This window comes from Carcharhinus amblyrhynchos, chromosome 15 (assembly GCF_965287045.1).
Source record: "Carcharhinus amblyrhynchos chromosome 15, sCarAmb.v2.hapA, whole genome shotgun sequence".
Lineage (NCBI taxonomy): Eukaryota > Metazoa > Chordata > Chondrichthyes > Carcharhiniformes > Carcharhinidae > Carcharhinus > Carcharhinus amblyrhynchos.
This window is the reverse complement of record NC_137338.1, coordinates 74,546,109-74,563,612: the sequence shown is the minus strand read 5'-3', so window position 1 is coordinate 74,563,612 and position 17,504 is coordinate 74,546,109. Positions and strand designations below refer to the sequence as shown.

The 17,504-nt window shown below is 42.0% G+C and overlaps 2 protein-coding genes across 4 annotated transcripts in view; both read right to left on the bottom strand.

Annotated features, from left to right (window-relative positions):
* LOC145353447 (cysteinyl leukotriene receptor 1-like) overlaps nt 1-17,504 on the bottom strand; it is a 176,969-nt gene that overhangs the window by 75,394 nt on the left and 84,071 nt on the right. The window lies entirely within an intron of this gene.
* LOC145353448 (cysteinyl leukotriene receptor 2-like) overlaps nt 1-17,504 on the bottom strand; it is an 88,274-nt gene that overhangs the window by 8,993 nt on the left and 61,777 nt on the right. Inside the window, exons 2-3 of one of the 3 annotated variants that reach the window (XM_080204230.1) lie at nt 9,713-9,863; nt 1,093-1,258 (exon numbers count right to left, since the gene is read on the bottom strand). The gene's annotated coding sequence lies outside the window, so the exon portion shown is untranslated. Of the gene's footprint in view, nt 1-1,092; nt 1,259-9,712; nt 9,864-13,742; nt 13,790-17,504 lie in introns of those variants that run through there. The other 2 variants (XM_080204232.1, XM_080204231.1) reach the window with 2 other exon arrangements.

Genomic DNA, 17,504 nt, shown 5'->3' with positions numbered 1-17,504 from the left:
TAGCTAGTGGCATCATTCTTCCTCTCAATGTCTCTGACATAGTTTTAAAGTCAGTGTTGATATTTTGATATTTTTACAAAATAAGAAGTATATAGTCCTATTGATAGCTTCTTGGTTTTGTCACCTCAGCCTTTTTCCACTCCATGGCAAGAGTGACAGCTATAATGTCTGAGAGTCAGCAGCTCACATTTGTCCATCCAGAATATTTGGTCATATGAAAACTTGTCATCTATAATCTTGTTGTGGATGATTGCATCACCATCATAGCCTTGAGGGAGGGATTTTTCCCTCCACAACTTCTCAATAGTATTTCTAAGGATGCTTTTTCAACTACCGCATCTAAACAGCATTTTATTTTATTTTCATTCGTTATTAGGGATGTGGACTTTGCTGGCAAGACCGGTTTTTGTTGATCTTGAAACAAATGGTTTGCTTAATGATTTCAGTGGGTAGTTAAAAGTCAACCATGTTGCTGTGGATCTGAAGTCACCTGTAGGCCAGACTAGGCAAGAAGCAAATCTGAGTGTTTCCCAACGAGAACCAATGGATGAACAGGCTGAAGTCTAGGTCTGAGGCGTTCAAGTCAGGCGACCCTGATCTGTACAAGAAAGCCAGATACAATCTAAGGAGATCCATCAAAGATGCCAAAAGGCAGTACTGGACCAAGCTAGAGTCCTGGCTAGCCACACAGACCTCCACTAACTATGACAAGGTCTGCAAGACTTAACAGGCTACAAGATAAAGGCATGTAAAATCGCTGGCTCCAATGCACTCCTCCCTGATGAGTTCAATGCATTCTATGTCTGTTTTGAGCAAGAGGTCAGTGACAGCATGCCTGCCACCCTGGAAGCCTTGGATGAACCTATATCTGAGATCACCATTGCAGATGTCAGAGCAGCTTTCTCAAAGGCCAACCGAAGGAAAGCGACTGGCCCCTATTGGGTTCCCGGACGAGCGCTTAGATCCTGCATGGATAAGTTGGTGGGGATATTCGCAGACATCTTTAACCTCTCTTTATATCAATCTGACATTCCTATTTGCTTCAAGAAGATGACTGTTACCTCAGTACCAAAGGAAAGCCAAGCAGCCTACCTGAATGACTATCGACTGGTGGCTCTGACATCCATCAATATGAAGTGCTTCGAAAGGCTAGTCATGGCACGAATCATTTCCAGTCTGCTGGACTGCCTGGATCCCTATAGTTCGCCTACTGCCACAACAGGTCCTCAGCATCTCCCTGCAGTCAATCCTGGAACACCTAGATAACAAAGAAACTTATGTCAGACTCCTATATATTGACTACAGCTCAGCCTTCAACACCATTATTTCTACAAAACTCATCTCAAAACTCTGTGTCCTGGGCCTTGGCTCCTCCCTCTGTGCCTGGATCTTGAACTTCCAACTCACAGACCACCATCAGTAAGGATAGGCGACAACACCTCCTCTGCGATCACCCTCAACACTGGTGCCCAACAAGGCTGTGTTCTCAGCCCCCTACGTTACTCCTTGTACACCCATGACTGTGGCCAAATTCCCTTCCAAACTTGATTTTCAAGTTTGCTGATGACACCACCATAGTGATTGGATCTCAAACATGACAAGATAGAATACAAGAATGAGATATTGAATCTGGTGAATTGGTGTGGCAACAATAATTTCTCCTTCAATGTCAACAAAACAGATTATCATTGGCTTCAGGAAGCATAGAAGAGAACATGCCCCTGTCTACATCAATAGGGATGAAGTAGAAATGGTCAAGAGCTTCAAGTTTTTAGGTGTCCAGATCACCAACAACCTGTCCTTGTCCCCTCATGCCGACATTATAGTTAAGAAATCCCACTAACTCCTCTATATTCTCAGAAGACTAAGGAAATTTGGCATGTCACCAATCTTTACAGGTGCGCTATTGAAAGTATTCTTTCTGGTTGTATCACAGCTTGGTATGGCTCCTGTGCTGCCTAAGACCACAAGAAATGACAAAAGGTCGTAGACCAATCCATCACGCAAACCAGCCTCTCATCCATTGACTGTCTACACTTCCTGCTGCCTCAGAAAAGCAATCAGCTACAGTATGTTGATCTGTGATGGCTGTTAGTGAACTGTCAATGTGACAGTCGAAGCATTCAAAAAATACCATAGGGTTGTTCTCCTTAGTCTCAAACCTCAGCATTTCTCTTTGTGTTTTAAGAATAATTCTCTAAGATTTCTACCTGTTTCATAGAACAGTTGCTAATCTCAAAGCAATCAGATTTTCTGAATTTGCCTTATTATTCAAAGAGTAATCAGTTTTAATTAGGAAACAACAGGTATTTAAGACATGAGGATTTTTTAAAAAATCAGTCTTGAACATACGTGCCACTAGTAAGATAAGAATTTATTGCCCATCCCTAGTGTGATGGATTACATGGTTCTGAAGCTGATTTTTTTGAGACTGGCATAACTGAAACCAAAACTTCTGGGGTGAAGGAAGCTGGTTGAAACTATATAAAAGGACCCAGAGCTACTGGAGTTCAGGTGATGAGACCAGTGATGTAGTACAGGCAGGTTGAAGAAGATGAGGGCTAGATCCAAAAGTTGAAAATGGGTAAATATGAAGTTTCTGTGGTGATTTGTTTCTTGAAGATAACATTGGTGGATCTACACCATTCAGAACAGGGTAGACAGAGTTGAAGAGGTTCTACAAACATACCATTTTTGGTGAAGAGCTTGCCTGTACAATTCTGGATGTGCACTGATGTCAGTTGGTGGTCAGACTACATCCTTGGTTACGAATACAAGAGGACATGATTTAAGGGTGAGGGGGGAGAGGTATAATTTGGATATGAGAGGAAGGTTCTTTACGCAGAGAGTAGTGGGGGTATGGAACGCGCTACCGAGTGGGGTGGTGGAGGCGGGAACGTTGAACTCGTTTAAGGTTCAGTTAGATAGGCACATGAGTGAAACGAGGATGGAGGGTTATGGTAGGGGTTATTGAATAAGGGTTAGAACCTCGGGAGACATCGGAAAGGCAGGCTTGTGATTAACGTTTTTGTCTTTTCACTCCGCAGGTGAAGGTCCACCTCGTTGTCAAACGAGGGGCATGCACACGGTGGGTCGTGCATGGGCTGCTCCTGGAGGTTCCGGGAGTGGCCTAGTACTTCGTGTCGGTGTGTGTGCTTGATCCTGGACCGGTAGACGGGCGCCGCAACAGCTCGGTGACTAGCACTGCTAGCTGTGCAGATACATGGATTTGGGCCTGTGTCTGTGGGAGTTTGTGCATTCTCCCTGTGGTTGCGTGGGTTTCCTCCGGGCGCTCCGGTTTCCTCCCACACCCCAAAGATGTGCTCTTAGGCTGATTGGTTTTACCAAATTGACACTATTCTCCCCTGAATCTGGCTAAGTCAGGGGTTCTAATTGTAGATACGCAGGGTAGAATAGGTGTAGGGGATGCGGCGGTGCGGGCTTGTTGGGCCGAAGGGCCTGTTTCCCGTGCTGGGTTGTTCTTTGTTGTTCTTTGTATCCTTGAGGAAGACAGAGTGTAGAAGGACTAAAAGAGATGGTGTATGCTGAATGGTATGCAGAGCCAATTTGCATTTAGTATACACAACGTATCTCGACCACAAGTTTCCTGTTAATTCATGTGTAATTTATGTTGATTCAGGGTTAAGTATAGATGGGTGACCCAAGATAGTATTTAGTGTTGGCCTTGTTTGGCTGTTGAATAGTGAAAAAAAAATTAGGCTCTGGAATTTTATAGCTTCATTCTTTCAATAAATAGCTAGGATTTTGGATTACTTTTTTTAGAACAAAATACTGGTTTTGACTGAGTTCATAACACTAGTTACCCTTAAGGTGGTGCTGGGCCTTCTTTCTGAACTGCTGCAATTTATGTCTGTGAGATACTCACACAGTGTTGTTGAAAAGGGAGTTCCAGGATTTTGACTCATTATACAGGGACTTCTTCAGGATGTTTCCAGCCTCAATCATTGGATCAAAAGTATCCAACTGAGTTTTGTTTTGTTTGATATCAGCAAATTAACTTCCTATTTTATAATTTTCAACATTAAAATTGATAGATTTTTATTAGGTTTTCAGGGGATATGGATCAAAGGCTAGTAAGTGGAGTTATGGTACAGATCAGTATCGATCCAATTAAATGGTGGAAACGGCTTGAGGGACTCTTGAGTTATCCTGTTCCCATAACACACAGTGTTTATTTCTTGAACAGTTTGTGTTTGTTTGTTTTGTCAGCTTTTTTATGCAAGGTAATGGAACCTGACAACAATAAGTTGCAGCAAATCTTTCGTCAGACAGCAGCAAACAACACATTACAATATTTGGCCAGAGCAATCTACAGTTCCAAACAGATCATTAACTATAAATGTACTAAGTGGAATAGCCCATATTTGTTCCCTCTCATTCACGTCTTTTCTACTCTGTGTTCTTGTTTCAAGAGCAATGTAAGCATTACAAACAGTGTGTGCTGGAGCCGAAGAGGGAGCAAGCTATCTTAGATCTGGTGTTATGTAATGAGGCAGGTAGAATTAGGGACCTTGTTGTGAGGGATCCTCTTGGGAAGAGCGATCATTGTATGGTTGAGTTTTTGATGCAGATGGAGGATGAGAAAGTAGGGTCCTGGACCTGTGTCCTCTGTTTGAACAGAGGGGAGTACGATAGGATGAGAGAGGAATTGGCAAATGTAGATTGGGGGCACAGATTGGTCGGTAGGACTGCTGAGGAACAGTGGAGGATCTTTAAGGAGATCTTTTTTGGTGCTCAGCAGAAATTTATTCCGATGGTAAAGAAGGATCGTAGGAGAAGGGATAATCAGCTGTGGTTAACGAAGGAGATAAAGGAGAGTATTAAATTAAAAGCTGATGTCTGTAGAGTGGCTAAAAGTAGTGGGCGAATAGAAGATTGGGAGAGGTTTAAAAATCAACAAAGAGTGACGAAGAAGTTGATAAAGAAAGGAAAGATAGACTATGAAGCTAAACTAGCACTAAATATGAAAAAGGATAGTAAGAGTTTTTATAAATATATAAAGAGGAGGAGGCTGGCTAGGGTGAATGTTGGACCCTTAGAGGATGAGAGGGGGGATTTAGTGGTGGGGGATGAGGAAATGGCTGAGGCCTTAAATAAGTTTTTTGCCTCGGTCTTCACGGAGGAGGACGTGAATAGTTTGCCGGGTATTAAAGATAGAAGGATGGTAGGAGTTGAGGGCCTGAATGCGATCACTGTCACTAGAGAGGTAGTGCTCGATAGACTAGCGGGACTGATGGTGGACAAGTCCCCAGGACCGGATGGAATGCATCCCAGGGTTCTGAAGGAAATGGCAGAGGTGATAGTGGATGCCTTAGTGATTATTTTCCAAACCTCACTGGATTCCGGGGAAGTGCCAAAAGATTGGAAAACGGCTAATGTTATGCCGCTGTTTAAAAAGGGTAGCAGGCAAAAGGCAGGGAATTATAGGCCGGTTAGTTTAACATCTGTTGTAGGAAAAATGCTTGAATCCGTCATCAAAGAAGAAATAGCGAGGCACCTTGAGAAGAATTGTTTGATAGAGCAGACGCAGCACGGATTTGTTAAGGGGAAGTCGTGTCTGACAAATTTATTGGAATTCTATGAGGATGTGACTAGTGCGGTGGACGGAGGGGAACCAGTGGATGTGGTGTTTCTCGATTTTCAAAAGGCGTTTGATAATGTGCCGCACAAAAGGTTGTTACAGAAGGTTAGGGGGCATGAAGTTGGGGGTAAGGTGTTAGCGTGGATAGAGGATTGGCTGTCTAATAGGAGGCAGAGAGTAGGTATCAATGGGTGCTATTCGGATTGGCGGTTGGTGACTAGTGGAGTGCCCCAGGGATCGGTGCTGGGGCCTCAGCTATTTACCATTTATATAGATGATCTGGAGGAGGGAGCTGAGTGTAGGGTGTCGAAATTTGCTGATGACACAAAGATAAGTGGAAAAGCAAATTGTGCGGAGGGTGTAGAAAGTCTGCAGAGGGATCTAGATAGGCTAAGCGAGTGGGCGAGGACCTGGCAGATGGAATACAATGTTAGCAAGTGTGAGGTTATCCACTTTGGCAGGAATAATAGTAGGAGGGATTACTATTTAAAGGGCGAAAAGCTGCAGCATGCTATGGTGCAGAGGGACCTGGGGGTCATTGTGCATGAGTCGCAAAAACCCAGCCTACAGGAGCAGCAGGTGATCAGGAAGGCAAATGGGACGCTGGCCTTCATTGCGAGGGGGATAGAATATAAAAGTAGGGAGGTCTTGCTGCAACTGTACAGGGCACTGGTGTGGCCGCAGCTGGAGTACTGTGTGCAGTTTTGGTCGCTGCACTTGCGCAAGGATATTTTGGCCTTGGAGGGAGTGCAGAGGAGGTTCAACAGAGGAGTTGAGGGGGTTGAACTATGAAGAGAGGCTGAATAGACTGGGCTTGTACTCGTTGGAGTTTAGAAGGATGAAGGGGGATCTTATAGAGACGTATAAGATGATGAAGGGGATGGATAGGGTAGAGGTAGAGAGATTCTTCCCGCTCAGAAAGGACAGCAGGACTAGAGGGCACAGCCTCAAGATAAGGGGGGGGGGGTGCAGTTTAGATCAGAGTTGAGGAGGAACTTCTTCACTCAAAGGGTGGTGAATCTCTGGAATTCTCTGCCCGTTGAAGTGGTGGAGGCTACCTCGCTAAATATATTTAAGACACGGGTAGATAGGTTTTTGGTAGTCAAGGGGATTAAGGGTTATGGGGAGAAAGCGGGAAAGTGGAACTGAGCCACTTCAGATCAGCCATGATCTTATTGAATGGCAAGGCAGGCTCGAAGGGCTAGATGGCCTACTCCTGCTCCTGTTTCTTAATAGACGTCTGCCAGCCTTTGCATTACCTGCTCAGGCTATGGAACACATTCTTTTATTTTTTTTTAAATCTCTGCACCATTTGATAGACATCTGTTCATCTTTATATCCTGTATTTTGGCCATCTGACCTGAAAGATTCAATCAATTTGAGCACAATGATTGGCACAGTGGTTAGCACTGTTGCCTCACTGCGCCGGGGACCTGGGTTTGCTTCCTGGCTTGGATCACTGTCTGTGTGGAGTTTGCACATTCTCCCTGTGTCTGCTCCGGTTTCCTCCCACGGTCCAAAGACATGTGTGTTATGTGGACTGGCCATGCTAAATTGCCTCTTAGTGTCGGGGGTCTAGCCAGGATAAATGCATGGGGATGGGGCCTGGGTGGGAATGTGGTCAGTGCAGACTCCAAGGGCTGTATGGCCTCCTTCTACACTGTATGATTCTATGGATCTCAATGAATCAATCAGTCTTTTACTCAGCTGTGCAAATACACTCTTCATATTTGCATATCTCTCTGACACATCTTGTGCAAAACATCCTGTTTTTCTCCCCTTACGCTTTTCTGATATGACATCTTTGTGATTTTCCTATCAGTTTGGTTTTGCAGTTCAAAAATCTAGGTAAGGATTTCTTCAAAATCCACCACTACCTAAGTATGATACTACTTCCTCAAACAACTGCATTTCTAAATTGCATAGGTTACCATTTTTGTGCAGGCAGTCAGACATAAGTAAGTGAAAGGAGTATTTGTAAGAAAATCAAGCTATGTTAACTTAATCGTTTCAATTGTGACAATAGAAAATCACTTGTTTGGCAGCTGGCAGTGAAACAAACTGAAAGAGGTCATAAAATTGAATAGTATGTAAAGTTGAGCTTAAATACAGTTAGTTGCTTTATGATTTTTTATATTTATTCTAAGCTTGTATTTTCAAATGCAACATGAAACCAGAAATGATTGGTTAAAAAAAACTAAGTCAATTTTGAAACGTAAGTGCAGGGAAGCATTGAGGGAATGGTGGTAATTGCCACACTAAGTGCCAGGCTTTACATGTCCTTTCTAGAACTATAGAATGGTTACAATACAGAAGCCGCATTCCATCCATGTTTGTGCTAGCTCTCTATAGCAGCAACTCAGCTAGCCCCACTTCTCCGCTGCCCTTTCCTATAGCCCTGCAAAACCTTTCAGTCCAGCGTAGGATTACAAAATGTGCTGATGATTTGAAACTTGGGGAGTGGCAAATAATTAGGATGAGACAGATTGACTTTAGCGTGAGATAGATAGGCCAGCAGAATGGTCAGGCAAATGACAGATGAAGTTTAATACAGAGAAATGTGAGGTGATGCATTTAGGTAGAAGGGATTGGGAGAGGCAACATAGATTTAATAGCATACTTTTTAAACAGTGTGCAGGAACAGAGGTACCTAAGAGTGCATGTGCACTGATCTTTGCAGGAAGTTGGTTAAGAAGAGATGGTGGTTGACAAAACGTATCTGATTTTAGGATTCATAAATAGAGACATTGAGTATCAAAGCATGTACAATGTACTTAACATCAGCGCAATAAAAAGCTCTGGTTAGGCCCCAGCTTCAGTATTGCATCCAGTCTGGTCATCAGTTTTAGGAAGCATGTGAGGGCAATTGAGAGTGTGTAGAAGACATTCATCAAAATGGTTCCAGAGATGGGAGTATTAGTTACAAGGTTAGGTTGGAAAAACTGGGGTTGTCTTCATTGGAGCAAGGGAGATTTAAGGGAGACTTGATAGAGGTGTACAAGATTACAACAGATTTGGATAAGGTAGACAAGGAAAACTGTTCCCTTTAGCTCATATTATGTGGACTAAGTTACACAAATGTAAGGTTTTGGGTAAGAAATGCTGGGGTAATGTGAGGAAGAACTTTTCTTTAAATTACCAAAAGAGTATGACTTGGGAATGAACTGGAACTCCCTGTCCATGAGGGTGGTGGAAGTGGAAATAATCAATGATTTCAAAATGAAATTGGGTGGGCACTTGAAATAAACTCAAGTTTATTTCTGTATTTCATCCCTACAGAAATCCAGGGGTACTAGGACTGACAGGATTGTTTCACAGAGAGTAGCCATATCCAATTAAGTTTTGGAAGCAAAACTGAATCTACCACATCATCCTCACTTGAGGAATGGACTCCAGATCCTAAATAATCATTGCATAACAACATATTTCCTCATGTCACCTCTGTTTCATTTGCCACTCATCTTAAATTGCTCCTTTCTCATTTTTGACCTTTCCATCTATAGGAACAGTTTCTTAGTAGCTATGTTTTTCAGACCCCTAATGATTTTGAACACCTCTATTAAATCTCCTCTTGAGCTTCTTTTTTCAAAGGGTAACAGCCCCAGCTTTGTCAATCTACCTACAAAACTCAAATGTCACATCCTTTGATCTGTTCTTGTGCATCTTTACTGCACCCTCAACAATTCTTCCTAAAGTGTGGTACCTAGAACTGATGCAATAATCCAGCTGAACCAATGTTTTATACATAACTTCCTTGCTTTTGTATTTTATGCCTTTGCAAAGTCTAGCATCACATCTGCATTATTAACTGCTCACTCAACTCGCTTGCTGTCTTCAAAAAATCGTGCACATGTACCCCAGGTCCCCCTGCTCTGCGTACTCGTTAGAATTACATCCTTTGTTATATTGTTGTGCCTGCCGCAGTCTGTTTTAATCATTATACGGTGGACAAATAACTGCGAGTAGATGTCTTGTTAGTACAATCAATATTTACTTAAGACAAACAATCGATAATCACCCACCCAACCAACAAAAAGTTATCCTACAAAGAATACTAGAGTTCAAGTCCAATATAAGACCTTAATTTAACTTTGCATGACTGGCAAGTACCCACACTGATATTGGCCTTTATCTTTGCATTGGTCTCGGTCGTCTTCTGCATAGTCTGGTCCTTTGGTCTGGCCTGGCACTCTGCCTCTGGTCTTCCTTCCTTCTTGGGTATGGTGGCCCTCCTCGTGTTGGTTGTCGCTGGCGATGGTCACTGTTGTTGTAGCCCGTTTGTGGGGTCAGAGAGAGAGAGAGAGAGAGAGAGAGTGAGAGAGAGAAGAATCTCTGTTGTGCGGCAGCTTTTTATCCCTCCTTGGTTTCATGTCCTTCTTGGGCTGTCTCCTGATCCCTGTCAATCAATCGATCAGGGCTTGATCACTGGTTGTGCGCAGAGCCCCGAAAGCTAGTGACGTTTGCTACCAAATAAACCTGTTGGATTTTAACCTGGTGTTGTGAGGCTTCTTACTGTGTATACCCAACGGCCATGCCTGTAGGTGCTGGAGGCACATAGAGTTCACATCTTCCTCCCAAACGAGGGGTCACGGTGCCCTCATGTCTGGTAGGCAACCCAGTGTGAGTAGAAAGTCTGTTTCATCCTGGAGATGACCCATATCCTGTTTATTCACTCGTCAGGGTTGCAGCCTGTTTGTCTCTGTCTTTTAGGTTGCTGCCTGTCGTTTTAGTTTTGCCCAATTGTCCCAGAGTGCTTTACAAATTGCCACTTTAGATGGCCCGTTTGGCCACAATATATTGCCTTTCCTTATTTCAGCAGTCTAGGCTTTCTTGAAGCCTATCATTGTCTTCCTCATAATTTACAGTACTTCCAAGTTTTCTGTCATCTGCAAGTTTTGAAATTATGCGCTGCACACCCACATCTTGTTCATTAATACATATGAAGAAACATACAGGTTCTAATACCTATCTCTGGGGAATCCCACTATATACTTTCCACTTCTACCCTCCATTTCCTGACACTCAGCAAAGTTCTGCAGTTATGCCACTGTCCCTTTTATTCCATGAACTATAACTTTGCTCAATTCTGTGGCACTATGTCAAAAGCCCCTTCCTTTCCCCTGCCTTACCCTCCTGGTGTCTGTGTACACTACATCAACGTATTTCCCTCATCACCTTTCTTTATCTCCCCACAAAAACTCCAGCATATTAGTCAAACATGATTCCCTTGCTGGCTTTCCTTAATTAATCCATATTTGCCCATGAAATTATTAATTTTGTTCTGGACTATTTTTTTCTCTTTCTCCACCACTGCAGTTAATGACCTGTAGTTGCTGAGTTTATCATCACAGCTTTTTTTGAAAAAGCTGTAACCTTTGCAATTCTCCAGTCCTCTGGAACCACCCGAGTCTAAGGAGTCTAAAAAATTATGACCAGTACTTCCGCAATTTCCACTCTCACTTTGTTCAGTGTCCTTGGATGCATCTCATCCTGTCCCACTGTCTTATCAACTTTTAAATAAAGACAATCTACCTGATCCTTTTCAATTTAAAACCCTTCTGGAGTCTGAATTGCCTCATATTTTACACTGGCCTGGGAGCATCTTCTTCCTTGGAAAATATTAATTTTAGTACCTCAGCAGTGCCTCTGCCTCCATTTGCAAAAACTCCTTTTAGTCCCAATATTCCTTTTTCCATTTACTAAGAATTTTGGATTATCTTGTGCTAGCTGCCAGTCTCTTTTCATACTCCTTCTGTTTTTTCACTTCTTTTGAGTCTCTGTATTCAGCTTTATTTTTAACTGTATTTTCTACCTGTCAGCTGTCATAATAAGCACACTTTTTCTTCTTTATCTTAATTTCTGTCTCATTTGTCATCCAGAGAGCTCTGGATTTGTTTTTCACTTTTGAAGGAATATACCTTGACTGTACCCAAATCATTTCTCATTTGACAGTAGTTCATTGACCAGCAATTGTTTCTCCTGCCAACATTTGACTCCAATTTATTCAGCCCAGTCCCAATTGGTTTTTGCCCAGTTAATCTTTCTTAGTCTAGACAGTGTTAAGGACCAGATCAGAAACTCCAAGGTATTTTATGAAATTAGCCTATACCCTAAATTTTACATTTGATTTTGGCATTAGGATGAACATAAGAACATAAGAAATAGGAGCAGGAGTAGGCCATCTAGCCCTTCGAGCCTGCCCCGCCATTCAATAAGATCATGGCTGATCTGAAGTGGATCAGTTCTACTTTCCCGCATTTTCCCCATAATCCTTAATTCCCCTGTCTGTCAGAAACCTATCTGCCCGTGACTTAAATATATTTAGCGAGGTAGCCTCCACCACTTCAATGGGCAGAGAATTCCAGAGATTCACCACCCTTTGAATGAAGAAGTTCCTCCTCAACTCTGATCTAAACTGCCCCCCCATTATCTTGAGGCTGTGTCCTCTAGTCCTGCTATCCTTTCTAAGTGGGAAGAATCTCTCTACCTTTACCCTATCCATCCCCTTCATTATCTTATACGTCTCTATAAGATCCCCCCTCATCCTTCTAAACTCCAACGAGTACAGACCCAGTCTATTTAGTTTCTCTTCATAGGCCAACCCCCTCATCTCCGGTATCAGCCTAGCAAACCTCCTCTGCACTCCCTCCAAGGCCAATATATCCTTCCGCAAGTGCGGCGACCAAAACTGCATACAGTACTCTAGCTGCGGCCTCACCAGTACCTTGTACAGTTGCAGCAAGACCTCCCTACTTTTATATTCTAAGCATATTCTGAGCATAACGTGTTTAACTCCAGGTATGATTCAAGTGACCCACCAGGAAGCTTTTATCAAAACAAAATTTATTTAAGAACACAGTTAGAATATTAGAAAAAGAATTAGCGTAACTTTTATCAATTAAAAGATAGCTAGTTATCTATATTGTTCCAGTTTAAAACAATACCCCATAGACATACACCCTTCTTCAGAAGTAGCACAGAGGCAAGTATGATCGTGTGGTATTGGATTTTCAGCCTTTTAACACTTCTGGACAGAGATCCAGACAGCAGTTTCCAAAGAAGGATATATCCTCTAACAGCAAAATCTCAAAAGTAAACCTAGTCTCTAGCAGCTCCCAGTCTCCAGATTTGAGACAGAAAATAATACCTCTCGCTGTTGTTTCTAAAACAGCAACTCTCAGAGAAAGATCGACTCATGCAGCTGAATCTCCAAGAAAGAGACTTTTTTATCACTTCGCCTCTGAAATTTCTATCTGTAGCCTGTCCTTTTCATTACTTACTTGAACCTTATGATGCTAAGATCATTTCCTACCAAATATTCTGTTACTGACACATGATCCACTCATTCCCTACAATGAGATAAGCAATGCTGCCTTCCTCAATGGATTACCAGATCCAGCAATGCTGCCTTCCTCAACGGATTATCAGATCCAGCAATACAGCTTTCATCACTGGATTACCAGATACAGCAATGCTGCTTTTCTCACTGGATTAACAATGCCCCTTTCCTCACTGGACTGGAAACATACTAATGTAGAAAATTACCTCAAACACACTTCAGGAATTCTTCCCTCTCTATGCCATTTACACTATTACTTCCTGGTAAAAATTAGGATACTTAAAGTCTTCTGTTATAACTGCTTTGCAGTTTTGCATTACTATATAATTTCCTATCAAATTTGTTTCTCTACAGCTTACCATTAGTTGCTGGCCTGTAGATTACATTCAATATTGCTTCTTAGCTGTAACCAAATATTTTAAAAAGTTACAACTTTGAAACTAATTAGCTACTTAAAATGAGAAACTTTTAATCTAAGCAAATACAGAATTTATCATTTGGAGGTGATAAGAAATCATTTATTATGTGGAAATCTCCATAAAGGAAGTGCAGGTCCTTCAGAATGTAATTTTACCAAACCAGAATTTCCAGTTTTAGTGAGCCCTTACAAACTTTATGTACACTGAGAAGTCTCACAACACCAGGTTAAAGTCCAACAAGTTTATTTGGAAACACCTTTATGTACAAACTAAGAAATAGATTATGTAATAAAGGGCAAAATTATATCTTTGACAAGGTAAATAAGTTTTGTTTTCATTAAGCACTGACCTTTATCCTCCCATTAATACATTCTTATCTTACCTTTGTGCAAATCCTAGCACCTTATCCAGCCATTAACACTTCCTCAGTCTCATGACTTACACCTCTTAGTTGCAATCTCTCCTAGTTCCCACCAATCACTGACCTTCTATTCTGCTCTGACTGCCACACCTCCTCATATATAGCATATAATTCATCACACTTCACCCACTGTTTAACTCTGAAGAAGAGTCATACAGACTCAGAATATTAACTCTCTTTTCTCTCTCCTCAGATCTGCTGAGTTTTTCCAACATTTTTCTGTTTTTTGTTTTATATTCTGTACTTGACCCCTCTAATTTTCTGTTTTTTAACTAAGTGATGTCTTTGGTGGAAAAAGCAGTGAGTAGCTTAACAACTTCACTGACTGCCATATTTTTCAAAATCTAGTTGAAAAGAATGCTAGAGACATTCTTTTTGAAAGGGCACCCTTATCTCACAGAAATAAGTATAAAAACAAGCTTGCCCCGCCTCCTCACAGTCATGGGGGACATTCCATGGACATGGGGAACCTTTTTCTGCCCCCTCACTCCAGGCCTCCTCAATAGCAGCTTCCCCCCAACCCCCTCATCAGCACATATCATTTACAAGCATGATACCAGAAATGCATAGGTACATATTTCAGGAAAGAGTTGACAGGCTGGTTTTCTCTTCTCTTGAACCCTTCTCTCCAGTTTCAAAAGTTATCCAGACAGGTGTGCATGCTAAGTAGATTTGGGGGATTGAAATGCATTCATGGAAATGACAAATAAGATGGTGAGTTGTGGCACAAGTTGCCACAGCGGCATGACCCTGACCCTCATTCCCACTCCATCCCTGAGGGCTGTACTTAGCTGTGCATCCCTGGTGGGAACTGTTCATCAGGTTCATGTTTTACGAAAACTTTTGTAAACTCTGACGACACGATGTCACACCGATGAGGTAGGATGGTTGGAGGTGTCGGGGAGGAGGAAAAGAAAATCCGTATGTGGAGGGATGCAATGAGGAGACCTGCTAAGTAAATGTTAATGTCTTTAAATGAAGTTTCTGTCTTTGCATGGCGGGAACCAAGTTATGTCATTAGCGGGAGCATGGGCACAGCACTGGCAAGAAAGTTGTTTTGGGACTCGTCCTTTCGATATTCTTGCCAGCCAAAAATAGGGGCGGAAAATCCCAGTCATTATCTTTGTAAATGCTGCCATCCCTCATCTTTAATTCCTTGCTTAACTTTCCTGCACACTTTGCACCCTAGACTGTACCCAATCTTGTCCTTTTTTTGAGCCAGTTCTCTTATTGCCGCAATATCATATTTCTACATGCTTATTTGCGTTTGCTTATCTTGCTCTGACTCCATCTTATTTTTCTCATTCTTCCAGTTGTCACCACGACTGCTCAAGCTGCACTGATGGCTGGAATCATAGAAAACCATAGAAACCCTATGGTGCAGAAGGAAGTCATTCAGCCCATCAAGTTTGAACTGACAGCTATCCCACCCAGCCTCTGTGCCAGTAACCCCACCTATTTATCCCACTAATCCCCTAACCTACACATCCTGGAACACTAAAGGGTAATTTAGCATGACCAATGCACCTAACCCGCAGATTTTTGGACTGTGTGAAGAAACCAGAGCATCCATGCAGACAGTGGGGAGAACGTGCAAACTCCACACAGACAGTGGCCCTAGCTGGAATCAAACCCAGGTCCTTGGAGCTGTGAGGCAGCAGTGCTAACCACTGTGCCACCATGCCACCCACTCCTTCATCTCACTCTTGGTGGGTTAGATATGGGTTCATAGTGTGGTATGGTGGAAATGCCTATCAACCCTACTCTAATTTTCCTTAATTTGTCTTGAATACAACGTAACCAGGAATGTTCAGTTACCATTCCTGTTCTTGTTTGAGCCAGATTCTTGTTATTGCCATTATAGCATAATCCTCTGTGGCAACTTGTGCTTATAGCTCACCATCTTTTTTGTCATATCCATGAATGGATTTCAATCCCCCAAGACAACTTAACATTGCTCTCCTGTCTGGATGACTCTTGAAACTGGAAATGAAGATTCAAGAGAAAAGAGACACAGCTTGGCAACCCTTTCCTGAAATGTCTCTCCAAGCATTTTTGTTTGTACATCTTCTTTGCAGCCACTCCAATGCCTTGATCTACTTCTTTAAAATATGGTTTTTAAATATATAAACTGCATATAATACTCAAAGTGTAGTCTAAACAAGGTTTGAGACAAGTTTAGTTTACCTTCCTTCCTTTTCAACTCTATCCCTCTGAAGATAAATTCATGTTTTGCTTTTTCTATGGTCTGGTAATGTAGCACAGCATTTTATGAATGATATTTCTTCCTTCTACCTGGACGTGCATCTTCCAAGTAATAAACGAACTCCAGATTCTTCTGACAAAAGTATACTATCTCATTTTTATCTATGTTTAACTTCATTTGTGCATTCTTATTAATGTCCTCCTTTTATTTGTACAGTCCTCCTGAATATTGACAATCCCCAATGTCCCCCCCTCACCCCACCTCCAAATTTGGACCCATCTGCAAATTTAAAATTGCCACTCCTCAGAAGTTTTATCCCTATCCCATTGGATTATCATCTGCTCCTTTTTTACTTCCACTGAAATGCACTTACGTCTTTCTCACCAGACCTTCCCAATCAGGCTGTGAGAAATATGCCATGCAGCGGGTTCCCAAGGCTTCAGTTGAGTCTTGTAGGGTAACAGTATAATCCCCTTTCACAGCAGTAACTGCCTTAAAGCAGGTAAATTTAAAGCAACCCAGCCATTTTGAGAAGCTAGGGAGAAGTTGAGTGTAAGGTAAGTGGATAGGATGGCACAGGTGATCAACAGGACAGGGAAGTGTATATTTTAGATGCCCAGGCCTTAATGGTTTTAAAATTCCAACTTTTCCAGGGAAACCATTCTAGTAAGACATTTGGAACCATCAAAGGCTCTGTTTTAAATGGAATATCAGATGGCTCCCAGTACAGGGTAATTGCCAATTGGAAGTTTGAACTTCTAGGCAATTCCCATGCAATTCTTTCCTGGGGACTTCCAAGGGATACCTCAGTGCATTCTCAGGTACCTGCTGGATACATCATTCCACAGATCACAAGTTATCAGCCATTGTGTTTTTTTTAATTCCAAATCACTAAATGTAAATTATGAACTGCAGAGGCCCCAACACTGATCCTTCCCACCATGTGTCACTCTCAATATCCCTATCTTTTACACCCACTTTCTGCTTTTGTCATGAAGGCAATCTACTCTGCCACTTATTTCCTGGCTCCACATTCTCTCACCTTATTCATTAATCTATTATGAGACACGTTACCAATGGCTTTTTGAAAATTCAGATAAATTACATCACTATTGTCTATTGCAGTGGTTCCCAACGAGTGTGCCACGAAACCACCCAAGTTTACCATGATAAAAGATACAAAATAATTTTAAATTTATGTAATTAAGCTAAAACTAACCTTCAGCTATGTGGTTAGCATTTCCATGACCCGATGAATGTTGGGCTTCCTGTGCATGCACCGGCTGGGAAAGAGCCACAATTGCGTGATTTAGATTGTTTTATGTTGGTCAGGCCCATGTGCATGACCAGTGGGATTGGAGCTGAAAACAAAGGCCTACACAAAAAACAAAAACTCAAAAAGGATGCAAAAATTCTGAGAGATGAGAGAGAGAGGGAGGGATTTTAAAAATCAGGCAAAAGTGCAGAGAGAAGTTAAAAACGAAATTTCCATTAAGGGAAGAAGACAGAGAAGATAG